We start from the raw sequence: 12,534 nt of genomic DNA on the forward strand, positions 1-12,534 counted from the left end.
GTGGCTGTTTTTTATATACTCCACTTCCACTTACATCTATTATTAGACACTTGATTAACATTTTACTGAAACTGTTAAACATTTTTTTCTTATCTTAATGAAGTTCATTTTCATAATGTGTTAATTTTCTAGTCTAATTCAAGGTCACAAAGGTTTCTCCTATATTCTTTCAAAGGTTTAGAACTTTAGATTTTATTAAGGTATGTGTTCCAGTTTGAGTTAATTTTTTATATGGTGTGGAACATGTCTGAGTTTGTTCAATTTTAATTTTTACATATATGCATGTCCAATGGAAAATTCTCTTTTAATTGGTGTATTTAGATAATTTACATTCAATGTGATTATTGATTTGATTAGGTAGAAATTTATCATCTTTCCATTTGTTTTACATTTATCTTCTTCATTTCTTTATTCCCTTTCATTTTTGTGTTTTAGTGATTAATCGAATAAATTGTATGCTTCTATTTTATCTTCTTTGCTGGTTTACCAACTATAACCTTTTATTTTAGTGTTTGCTTTTCTATTTATAGTATAGATTTCTTATCTTATTATAATCTACCTTTAGGTAATATTATAACCCTTACCCTCTAGTTAATACTATAAGTAAAAAGTTTCATTTCTCTCCATTAAACTTTTGCAGTAATAGTGATATGCACTTTACACAATACATTGTTATTATTATTGTTTAAATAGTTGATTGTATTTCAAAAATATTCAAATAGCAAGATAATGTATTCATTTTATCTGGATCTCATGTATTTACCAAGGAAGCTGACATTTCTTTGTCTGTCCTTGGAGTATATTAATATTCCCATCTTGAATCATTTTGCATTTTCTTACAGGAATTCCTTTAACATCTTTTTTTTTTTTTTTTTTTTTTGAGACGGAGTCTTGCTCTGTGGCCCGGGCTGGAGTGCAGTGGCCGGATCTCAGCTCACTGCAAGCTTCGCCTTCCGGGTTTACGCCATTCTCCTGCCTCAGCCTCCGGAGTAGCTGGGACTACAGGCGCCCACCACCTCGCCCGGCTAGTTTTTTGTATTTTTTAGTAGAGACGGGGTTTCACCGTGTTAGCCAGGATGGTCTCTCCATGATCCGCCCATCTCGGCCTCCCAAAGTGCTGGGATTACAGGCTTGAGCCACCGCGCCCGGCCTCCTTTAACATCTTAAAGCTGGGTCTGCTCATCATATATTATTTCAACTTTTGAATCTCTGAAAGTCCTTATTCTGCCTTAATTTTTGAAAGATATTTTCTCAGTATAAAACTCTATGCTCACATAAAGTTTTTTCTTCCAATACTTTAAAGAAGTTGTTTTCATGCTTTAAAGAGGTTGTTCTATTCTCTTTTTACTTGCATGCCTTTAGTAAAATTTTGTCGTCATCCCTACCTTTGTTTCTCTATATTTTTGTCTTTGGATGTTTTTTACTTTCACCTGATTATAGGTTTTGAATGATTTATTATGATGTATGTTTGTTTAGTTTTTTTGATATTTCTCTCGTGCTTGAAGTTTGAATTTCTAGAAGCCTTGAGTTTATAGTTATTATCTAATTTGTAATATTTTTGTTACACTATTTTAAAGATGTGTTGTTCTTTCTATAAAAACTAGACATTTTAGGATATTTCAGCATCTTAAGTAAGAATTTGGTGGATTTGGCAAGAAGTGTACCATGGAATAAAGACTATATTTCCTGATTAACTTGAAGAAAGAAAGGTATATTAAATGCAGCTTGAAGTGTACACTGTAATAAATTAGAAAAATAAACGAGCTTTGGTTATGCTAAATTTCAAACATTTTGTTAACAATAGAAACCATTTAAAATGTATGTCAAAACCATCATTGACTCAGGCACTCAGAAGGAATCCTAGGACTTGACAGGAAGCAATTTTTAAGAGGAAAACCTGAAGTGCACTCTGGGTAGGAGAATGAAAAGGTGTGAAAGATTTTATGATATGGTTAACTCGTTTGTTTTTTCACACACCTGACTCAATTCATCCCGAAATTATTTTGATCATGGCTTAAATACAACCAGATTCCAAGCATTTAACACCTCTAGGGCTACCATTCTGAGCCAGGGCACCCATTAACTTTTATTAGGAAATACACTAACTCCATACATTATCTCTCTGCTTCTGCTCTTGCTTCAGTTAGTCTCTTCTAAGCATAGTAGCTACACAAATCACTTAAAAATTCTAAGCCAAATATTACCATTTTCTTACCAACATCCTATTCATTTAGTGTAAAATTCAATATTCTTACACTGGCCTATTAGGCAGGCCATGGATCTACTTCTCCATTACCTCTTCAACATTATATTTCACAGTTCTCATAGAACACCTGCGCTTAGAATACCTGACTCTGGTATTTCCTCTGTCTAAAGTATAGATCCCCAGTATCACTAATATAATTCTTATCCAAAGGTTTTCTTTTCAATAGACTACCTGCTAGCCTGTTTAAAATTATTTTTACACTTTGATTTTCTATAAAATATGTAGCTTTCTATCATACTGTATAATTTATAAATTTCTTTACCAAGAAGAGGATTTGTGTTTTGTTTTGTTTGGTTTGGTTCATTGATTTTTTTTTTTTACTTTAATTTTAATTTTTGTGGTTACATAGTAGGTGTATATATTTATAGGGAACAGGAGATGTTTTGATACCACCATGTAATGTAAAATAAGCACACCATGGAGAATGAGATATCCATCCCCTCAAGCATTTATCTTTTGAATTACAAATAATCTAATTATACTCTTTAGTAATTTTAAATTGTACAATGAAGTTATTATGGATTATAGTAGCTCTTATTCTTTCTATTCTTTTTTCTGTACCTATTAACTATTGCCACCTCCTCCCCAGCCCTTAGGACTACCCTTCTCAGCCTCTGGTAACCATCCTTCTGTGCTCTATATCCATGAGTTTCAATTATTTTGACTTTTTAGATCCTACAAATAAGCGAGAAAAGGCAATGTCTGTCTGTCTTTGTTGGCTTATTTTACTCAACATAACGATCTCCACTTCCATCCACGTCGTTGCAGATGACTGGATCTCATTCTTTCCTGTGGCTGAATAGTACTCCATTATGTATATGTACTCTATTTTCTTTATCGATTTATCTCTTGATAGACACTTAGGTTGGTTCAAAATCTTAGCTATTGTAAACAGTGCTGCAACAAACATAAGAGTGCAGATATCTCTGTGATATGCTGATTTCCTTTCTTTGGGGTATATACTCAGTAGTGAGATTGTCAGATCCTAGGATAACTCGATTTTTAGTTTTTGGAGAAATCTCCAAAGTGTTCTCCATAGGGGTTGCACTAATTTACATTTCCACCAAGAGTATACAACGATTTCCTTTTCCTCCATATCCTCACCAGTATTTGTTTTTGCCTGACTTTTGTATATAAGCAGTTTTAACTGGGGTGACATGTAATGATCTTGTAGTTTTGATTTACTTTTCTTTATTGTTCAAGTCATTGAGCACCTTTTCATATGCCTGTCTACCATTTGTATGTCTTCCTTTGAGAAATGTCTAATAAAATCTTTTGCCTGTTTTTTAATCAGAAAACTGAAACTGGACCTCTTCCTTACACCTTATACAAAAATTAACTCAAGATAGGTTAAAGACTTAAATGTAAAACCCACATTATTAAATATTTTTCTATAGAGTCATTTGAGCTTCTTATATATTCTGTTTATTAATTCTTTGTCATATGGGTAGTTTGCAAATATTTTCTCCCATTTTTTGAGTTGTCTCTTCACTTTGTTGATTGTATCTTGTGCTTTGCAGAAGTTTTTTAACTTGATATGATCTCATTTACCCATTTTTGCTTTGGATGCCTGTGCTATGGGGTATTGCTCAAGCAATTATTGCCCAGATCAATGTCTTGGAGATTTTCCCTGATGTTTTCTTCTAGTAGTTTCATAGTTTGAAGTCTTAGATTTAAGTATTTAATATATTTTTATTTGATTTTATATATGACAAGAGATAGGGGTCTAATTTCATTTTTCTGCAAATGGATTTCCAGTTTTTCTAGCACCATTTATTGAAGAAAAGACAACCATTTCTGCAGTGGTTGTCTTGACATTCTTGACATTCTTGACACCTTTGTTGAAAATGAATTCACTGTAAGTGTGTGGATTTGTTTCTGGGTTCTCTATTCAGTTCCACAGGTCTATGTGTCTGTATTTATTCCAGTGCCATGCTGTTTGGTTACTATAACTCTGAAGTGTAATTTGAAGTTATGTAATGTGATTTTTCTAAAGAAAAATTAAAAAGAATAATAAAAAGAGAGGCAGTCAACAGTAAGAGAGTACTATCAGAAAAAACTGAACCAAATGATTAGAAGTATTGTGAGATAATAAAATAAATACAATGTATAGAAAGTTAATATTTTATATTGCAATAAAAGTTAATACATATGATGAATTTAATATTCAATACAAAATATATAGAAGGATATAACTAATGGAATGAAAAATAAAGACATGATTATATAAAAGATAAACTTAAAATCTGAAAAGAAAAGCTACATATTAACAAATAAGAGACTATGTACTAATAGTTTAAAAGTGCATACAAATAAAGAACACTAAAATAATTTTAGTAAAAATAAAGATATAAAAACAACTATAATTAAATAAGTCAAAGTAAAAAAGAAATTATTTAAATTAAATAGTTTTGCCATTAGAGTCAATAAGAGTGAGTAAAAATTCAGAATTTTAAGTCTTCAAGCAATAGACTTAATTTTCTAAGCCTTGAATTCTCACATGTAAAATAGAATAATTTTTCACTTTTTAATGTAGAGCTTGTTAGGAATAAGATAGTGCATTTCATGAATGTAACATGGATCTTAGCACATAGTCAATTGTCAACAAAGGATTGTTATTTTTAGAGTAGAACAAGGTATTCTAGAAAATGAGCCCTGGAGAGTGAGAAGTGGATTGTAAATACCAGCAATAATTTGGCATCAATAAATTGTTGAAAATATGTTAAAATGTTAAACCATAGAAATTTTTGTATAAATTTATGCAAGTATAGTATAGATAATTTAAAAGAGAAAATGCAAATTAAATATTAGCAATCAGAAACTAGACCTACTGGAACCCTAAAAGTGTATAACATAAAAACATATTAAATGGTACTTGTATCTTATCCCCTATGGCAAAGGGAGCCATCTCATCAACTACCAAGAGGTAATCTAACAGTAACACTCAGCTATAGCACTCCTCCCCAGCCCATGAGTAGAAAGTATTATTTATGCTCCCAGTTACCTTCTCCCAATAGTCATAGTCACCTTCCTCTTGAGTTCACTCTTGTGTCCTGTTGCGTGAGTAGTCCTTTATTTCTTGCCTTTAAATATCTGCATATTTTTGGCCATTACATCCCATTTCCCGGGAGGACTATCATTGCATTCTACAATCCTCTAGCGGTTCATAGCACTATCACTATCTGCAAGTTAAAATTGCCTAGACAGCTGTAATGAATCAAAAAGAAAAAAAAAAAAAAAAAGCAAACAAGCAAAACAAATGAAATAAGCCACAGATTGCTAGACTACACCACAGATCAATTAAATCAGAAACTCAGTGAATTGGTTCCAGGAAATATGTTCTATAACTCCTCAGGTGATTTTCAGCCTACATTGAGAACAACCACTTTGCATCATCTATAAAACACTCTTGATGGATATCTTATTTTAACATTTGATTTTAGATAGTAAAATTATTTATCTTTCCATTTGGTCTTTGTTGTCAGAGTTTCTTTATCCAAATTTTGTATATAGTTTTGATTTTTTTAGATTATGAAAGAAAATATTGCACCACTCAATGTAATCTTCAAAAAGCCCAGCAAAGCAGGTCTAATCTAATACATATGGTGTTTCTTTCTCAAATAGCAGAGTGTAACCTATCAAAAAGTATCTCCACAATACTCTTTTTTGTTTATGTTTGCATTCCTTTGCTGATACTTGTATAACCTTTGGTACCTGATTTCAACTAAAAATTTTACTCAAATCTCTCGCCATTTAATATATGAATGAAAAATATTTCAGTGATCCAAGTAGATGCTTTGAAAAATGTATTGGGAGGAGGGAAGGACCAATTTACAATGAGCATTGATGTGAATCATAGGAAATACAGCAAAACAATTATTTGCAATCTACTCTACCATTATGAATGCATTTATTTGTGCATGTGTATGTATATATGGACCTTTGAATTAAATGTGACACTACCATTCTAACCACAGTTCTAGAAAATCAGAAGCAATTATTTAATTAGATCTCAACAATTTTTAGAAACTTAACATTTTCTGCAAGCATAACTTCTCAATGTCAAAAATATAGAGCACCTTAGTTTTAAGTTGTGGTAAAATAATCTGGGCACCACTCTAGAATTTACCTTCTAAATTTGGCATTCTAATTTTGCCTCATAGCCCTGCCTACAAGCATGGTTTGAAAGTCCCCATCTTTGCGTGCTGGACCTTAGTCTTGACTTTATATTAAATCACTTGGGGTGCCTTAAAACAAATACTATGACACTATTATAGATTAATTAAATAAGAAAATGGGAAATGTTGGAATCAGAGCGTCATCATTTAGTGCTTTTTCCTTGCCTTTGTGCTTTTTTTTTTTTTTTAAAGTAAATTTACTTCTATTATTAAGCTGTTCAACCAGGACAATGTTATATGAAATGGTTAAATTAAACAGGGTAAGAATTCTAGGATATTCCTTTTTTATAAAAGCAAATCACACAAGTGCTTGCCCAAGTTATTGGGAGTATTTACATGCTGAAAGAGATAACCACAATATTTTCTTAATGGGGGTATGGGAATACAAATAAATTTCCATATTTACTGTCCTGGTAACATGGATACAGAAAGCTGGAATCATCCTTTCCAGAAGATTGATGGGAAAAGTAGAAGCAATTATGAAGAAAAGGTCAGTAACACTGAGCAACTCTCAACAGTACTGCTAGAAAAGCCAACTTGATTTAATTCTCATAACTATTGAAAAGGTTGGCAGTGACTATAGGATTACCATAGGTATGCAGTAGATTTCTTCAAAAGATTAAAGGATAACTGTTGTTGCTTTAACTGTGCTTCACCGACAAGTAATATTTAAAATACTTCAAGTTGACCTTTAAATGGAAGAACAAAGCTGAAATGCCAACCAACTAATCCATTCATGTGTTCTATGTTCCTATTTATAAGAGGAAATCTTTAGAAAAATTATTTCAAAGTCAATAAAGAAGCTATTTCAGAAACAAAATATTTAGAGTAATATTTATTGGGTGTGTATATAATTTATTTAAACTTATACATTATTATTTCAATTTTACAACTTTATTGTGCAAATACTGCTTTAAATTGCATATTTAAATATTTCTGTTGAATTGTATGTCAGCATTTTAGGACAAGATTACGAGTAGCTAATGAAACTTATTAAGTTCAGAACTGTGGTTCATAGGCTGACCTCACTGATGATAGCTTTACAAAGGACACTTTTCTATGAATGTAATCTATATTTGCTGTTATAAATATTGGGTCACAGACCAAAATAGGATGAATGTAAATTCCAGGAAAAACTTATTAATTACAAACAAGTTATTTATTGGTTAGTAGCAACAGAATCTCTCTATCTACTATCTATCTATCTATCTATCTATCTATCTATCTATCTATCTATCTATTATCCGTCTCTATATTCTCCCAGGAGATAATGACTGAAATGTTATTTTACTCCAGAAATATGTCTTATTTTTCACATTGTATAGCTTACTTATAATATATGTAATGAAAATGACAAAAACTCTAAGAGTATATAGCTAAATATATTTATATATATTTAAAAAACTAAATAAGCCCATCTAAACAGCATCCAAATCAATGACACCACACCGCTTTTAACCCAGAATTTCTGATCATGCCTTCTTTTAATTATCTCTTGCTTTCCACCCCATAATTCTCAGGAGTATCCATTTTACTATCTTTTAAAAGGACTGGATGTTTTGTCTGATTTTTGCATGTTATAGAAATTCATATGGAACCAAAAAGAGCCCACATAGCCAAAGCAATCCTAAGCAAAAAGCACAAAGCCAAAAGCATAATACTAGCTGATTTTAAACTATACTTTAAGGCCATAGTAGCCAAAACAGTATGAAACTTGTAAAAAACAGATACATAGATACATCTAACAGAATAGAGAGCCCATAAAGTGATACACCTCCAACCAACTGATCTTTGATAAAGCTGATGATAACAAGCAATGGGTAAAGGATTCCCTATTCAACAAATTGAACTGGGATAACTAGTTAGCCATATGCAGAAGAATAAAACTGGACCCCTTCCTTTCTCCATATACAAAAAGTAACTCAGAATGGATTTAAATGTAAGATCTCACATTACAAAATTACTAGAAGTAAATCTAGGAAATATCCTTCTTGATATCAGCTATGGCAAATAATTTTTGGCTACATCCTCAAAAGTAATTGCAACAAAAACAAAAATTGACAAATTGACTGATTAGACTAAAGAGCTCCTGCACAGCAAAATAAACTACCGAGTAAACAGACAATCTACAGAATGAGAGAAAATATTTGTAAGTCATGCTTCTTATATGGTTCGGCTGTTTCCCTATCTAAAATCTCATTTTGAATTATAGTCCCCACAATTCCCACATGTCACAGGTGGGACCACAGATGAAGGTAATTCAATCATGGTGATCATTCCCCAATGCCGTTCTCATGATAGCGAGTGAGTCACGAGATCTGACGGTTTTCTAAGCGTCTGGCATTTCCCCTGTTTGCCCTTCTCCTTCTTGCTGACCTGTAAATAAGGGACCTTTTCTACCTTTGCCTTCCGCCATCATCGTAAGTTCCTTCAGGCTTTCCCAGCTATGCATAACTGTGAGTAAATTAAAACTCTTTCCTGTATACATTTCCCAATCTTGTGTATTTCCTTTTAGCAATGTGAGAAAGAATTATACAGCATCTAACAAAGGTCTGATGTCCATAATTATTTAACAATTCATTTCATTTTATTTAATAATTAATGAATTAATTCAATAAGCAAAATACAATTCCAATGAAAATCAGCAAAGTACATGAACAGACACTTTTCAAAAGAAGTCATACAGCCAGGTGTGGTGGCTCACACCTGTAATCCTAGCACTTTGGGAGGCCAAGGTGGGCGGATCACGAGGTCAAGAGATCGAGACCATCCTAGCCAACATAGTGAAACCCTGCCTCTTCTAAAAATACAAAAAATAACTGGGTGTGGTGGTGCACACCTGTAGTACCAGCTACTCAGGAGGCTGAGATGGGAAAATCACTTAAACCTGGGAGGCAGAGATTGCAGTGAGCTGTGATCGTACCACTGCACTGCAGCCTGGCGACAGAGTGAGACTCCATCTCAAAAAAATAAAATAAAATAAAATAAATGAATAAATAAATAAATACAAGTGCAACAAAAAAGAAAAAAAGTTTTATAATCATTAACCATCAAAGAAATCCAAACCACAATGAGATATCATCTCAGACCAGTAAGAATGTCAGTTATTAAAAACTCAAAAATGAACAGATACTGGCAAAAGTAAGGAGAAAAGAGAATGCTTATACACTATTGGTTAGAATGTAAATTAGTTCCACCAGTATGGAAAGCAGTTTGGAGATTTCTCAATGAACTTAAAACATAGCTACCTTTCAACTTGGAAATACCATTCTTGGGCATATACCCAAATAAAAATTAATATTTCTCCTAAAAAGACACATGCACCTGTATGTTCATTACAGTGCTGTTCACAATAGGAAAGACAACTTAGGTGCCCATCAGTGGTGAATTGGATTGAAAAAATGTAGTTCCTGCATGCCATGGAATAATACACAGCCATACAAAGAATGAAATCATGTCCTTTGTGGCAACATGGATGTAGCTGGAGGCCACTGTACTAAGCAAATTAATGAAGGAACAGAAAAACAACTACTACATATTCTTACTTACATACACAAGTACACATGGACATAAAAATTAGATCAATAGACTGTGAGAGGGGGAAGGAAATCAGAGAGGAATGGGGTGGAAAACTACCTATTGGGTACTATGCTCACTGCTTGGGTGATGAGATCAGCCATACCCCAAACCTCAGCATCACGCAATATATCCTTGTAACAAACCTGTGCATGTATCCCTGAATCTAGAATAAATATTGAAATTATAAGAAACATAATGTTGCATATCATAAATATATAGTCATTTTTCAATTACAAATAAATTTTAAAAAGGAAGAAAGAAATCATATGGTATCATATGTTTATTCTGTCTTTTCTTGCTCTGCATTAAGTTTGTGAGGTTCATCTTAATTTTTGCTGTAATTGTAGGTTTTCCATTCTCATTGCTCTGTAGTATTCCATTGTATGAATTATCACAATGTATTTATTAATTTTGCTGTAGATGGATATTGCATCTTTTAAAAAAATTCATCCAATTAAATCAAATCAGCATTAATAACACTCAGTATTACATTAAATCAGTGTTTACATATTTGAGTTACTGGTGATTGCAAAGTACCAAAGAAAGGCTATTGAGAATAGCATCCCTGTAAGGTTTCTAATGTAGAAACCATATTACAAGTAAAGAATAAAATATAGGGGGGCGGAGCAAGATGGCCAAATAGGAACAGCTCCAGTCTCCATCTCCCAGCGCGAGCGACACAGAAGACCGGTGATTTCTGCATTTTCAACTGAGGTACTGGGGTCATCTCACTCGGGAGTGCCGGAAAATCGGTGCTGGTCAGCTGCTGCAGCCCGACCAGCGAGAGCTGAAGCAGGGCGAGGCATCGCCTCACCTGGGAAGCGCAAGGGGGAAGGGAGTCCCTTTTCCTAGCCAGGGGAACTGAGACACACAACACCTGGAAAATCGGGTAACTCCCACCCCAATACTGCGCTGTAAACACACCGGCATCCCAGGAGAATATATCCCATACCTGGCCGGGAGGGTCCCACGCCCACAGAGCCTCCCTCCTTGCTAACACAGCAGGCAATCTAACTGCAACACAGCAGCGAGGCTGGGGGAGGGGCGCCCGCCATCGCTGAGGCTTAAGTAGGTAAACAAAGCCGCTGGGAAGCGCCAACTGGGTGGAGCTCACAGCAGCTCAAGCAAACCTGCCTGTCTCTGTAGACTCTGCCTCTGGGGACAGCGCACAGCTAAAAAATAACAGGGGAAATAGCAGAGGCCTGTGCAGACGCAAACGACTATGTCTGACAGCTTTGAAGAGAGCAGTGGATCTCCCAACAGGGAGGTTGAGATCTGAGAAGGGGCAGGCTGCCTGCTCAAGTGGGTCTGTGACCCCTGAGTAGCCTAACTGGGAGACATCCCCCACTAGGGGCAGTCTGACACCCCACACCTCACAGGGTGGAGTACACCCATGAGAGGAAGCTTCCAAAGCAAGAATCAGACAGGTGCACTTGCTGTTCAGCAATATTCTATCTTCTGCAACCTCTGCTGCTGATACCCAGGCAAACAGGGTCTGGAGTGGACCTCAAGCAATCTCCAACAGACCTATAGCTGAGGGTCCTGACTGTCAGAAGGAAAACTATCAAACAGGAAGGACACCTATACCAAAACCCCATCAGTATATCACCATCATCAAAGACCAGAGACAGATAAAACCACAAAGATGGGGAAAAAGCAGGGCAGAAAAGCTGGAAATTCAAAAAATAAGAGTGCATCTCCCCCTGCAAAGGAGCACAGCCCATCGCCAGCAATGGATCAAAGCTGGTCAGAGAATGATTTTGATGAGATGAGAGAAGAAGGCTTCAGTCCATCAAACCTCTCAGAGCTAAAGGAGGAATTACGTACCCAGCGCAAAGAAACTAAAAATCTTGAAAAAAGAGTGGAAGAATTGACAGCTAGACTAATTAATGCAGAGAAGGTCATAAACGAAATGACAGAGATGAAAACCATGACACGAGAAATACGTGGCAAATGCACAAGCTTCAGTAACCGACTCGATCAACTGGAAGAAAGAGTATCAGCGATTGAGGATCAAATGAATGAAATGAAGCAAGAAGAGAAACCAAAAGAAAAAAGAAGAAAAAGAAATGAACAAAGCCTGCAAGAAGTATGGGATTATGTAAAAAGACCAAATCTACATCTGATTGGGGTGCCTGAAAGTGAGGGGGAAAATGGAACCAAATTGGAAAACACTCTTCAGGATATCATCCAGGAGAACTTCCCCAAACTAGCAGGGCAGGCCAACATTCAAATTCAGGAAATACAGAGAACGCCACAAAGATACTCCTCCAGAAGAGCAACTCCAAGACACATAATTGCCAGATTCACCAAAGTTGAAATGAAGGAAAAAATCTTAAGGGCAGCCAGAGAGAAAGGTCGGGTTACCCACAAAGGGAAGCCCATCAGACTGACAGCAGATCTCTTGGCAGAAACTCTACAAGCCAGAAGAGAGTGGGGGCCAATATTCAACGTTCTTAAAGAAAAGAATTTTAAACCCAGAATTTCATATCCAGCCAAACTAAGTTTCAT

At 34.9% G+C, this 12,534-nt stretch overlaps 1 long non-coding RNA gene across 1 annotated transcript in view; it reads right to left on the bottom strand.

The window, feature by feature from the left end:
* LOC111525484 overlaps positions 1-12,534 on the bottom strand; it is a 273,665-nt gene that overhangs the window by 66,965 nt on the left and 194,166 nt on the right. The gene's annotated exons all lie outside the window — the stretch shown is intronic.

This window comes from Piliocolobus tephrosceles, chromosome 1 (assembly GCF_002776525.5).
Source record: "Piliocolobus tephrosceles isolate RC106 chromosome 1, ASM277652v3, whole genome shotgun sequence".
NCBI lineage: Eukaryota > Metazoa > Chordata > Mammalia > Primates > Cercopithecidae > Piliocolobus > Piliocolobus tephrosceles.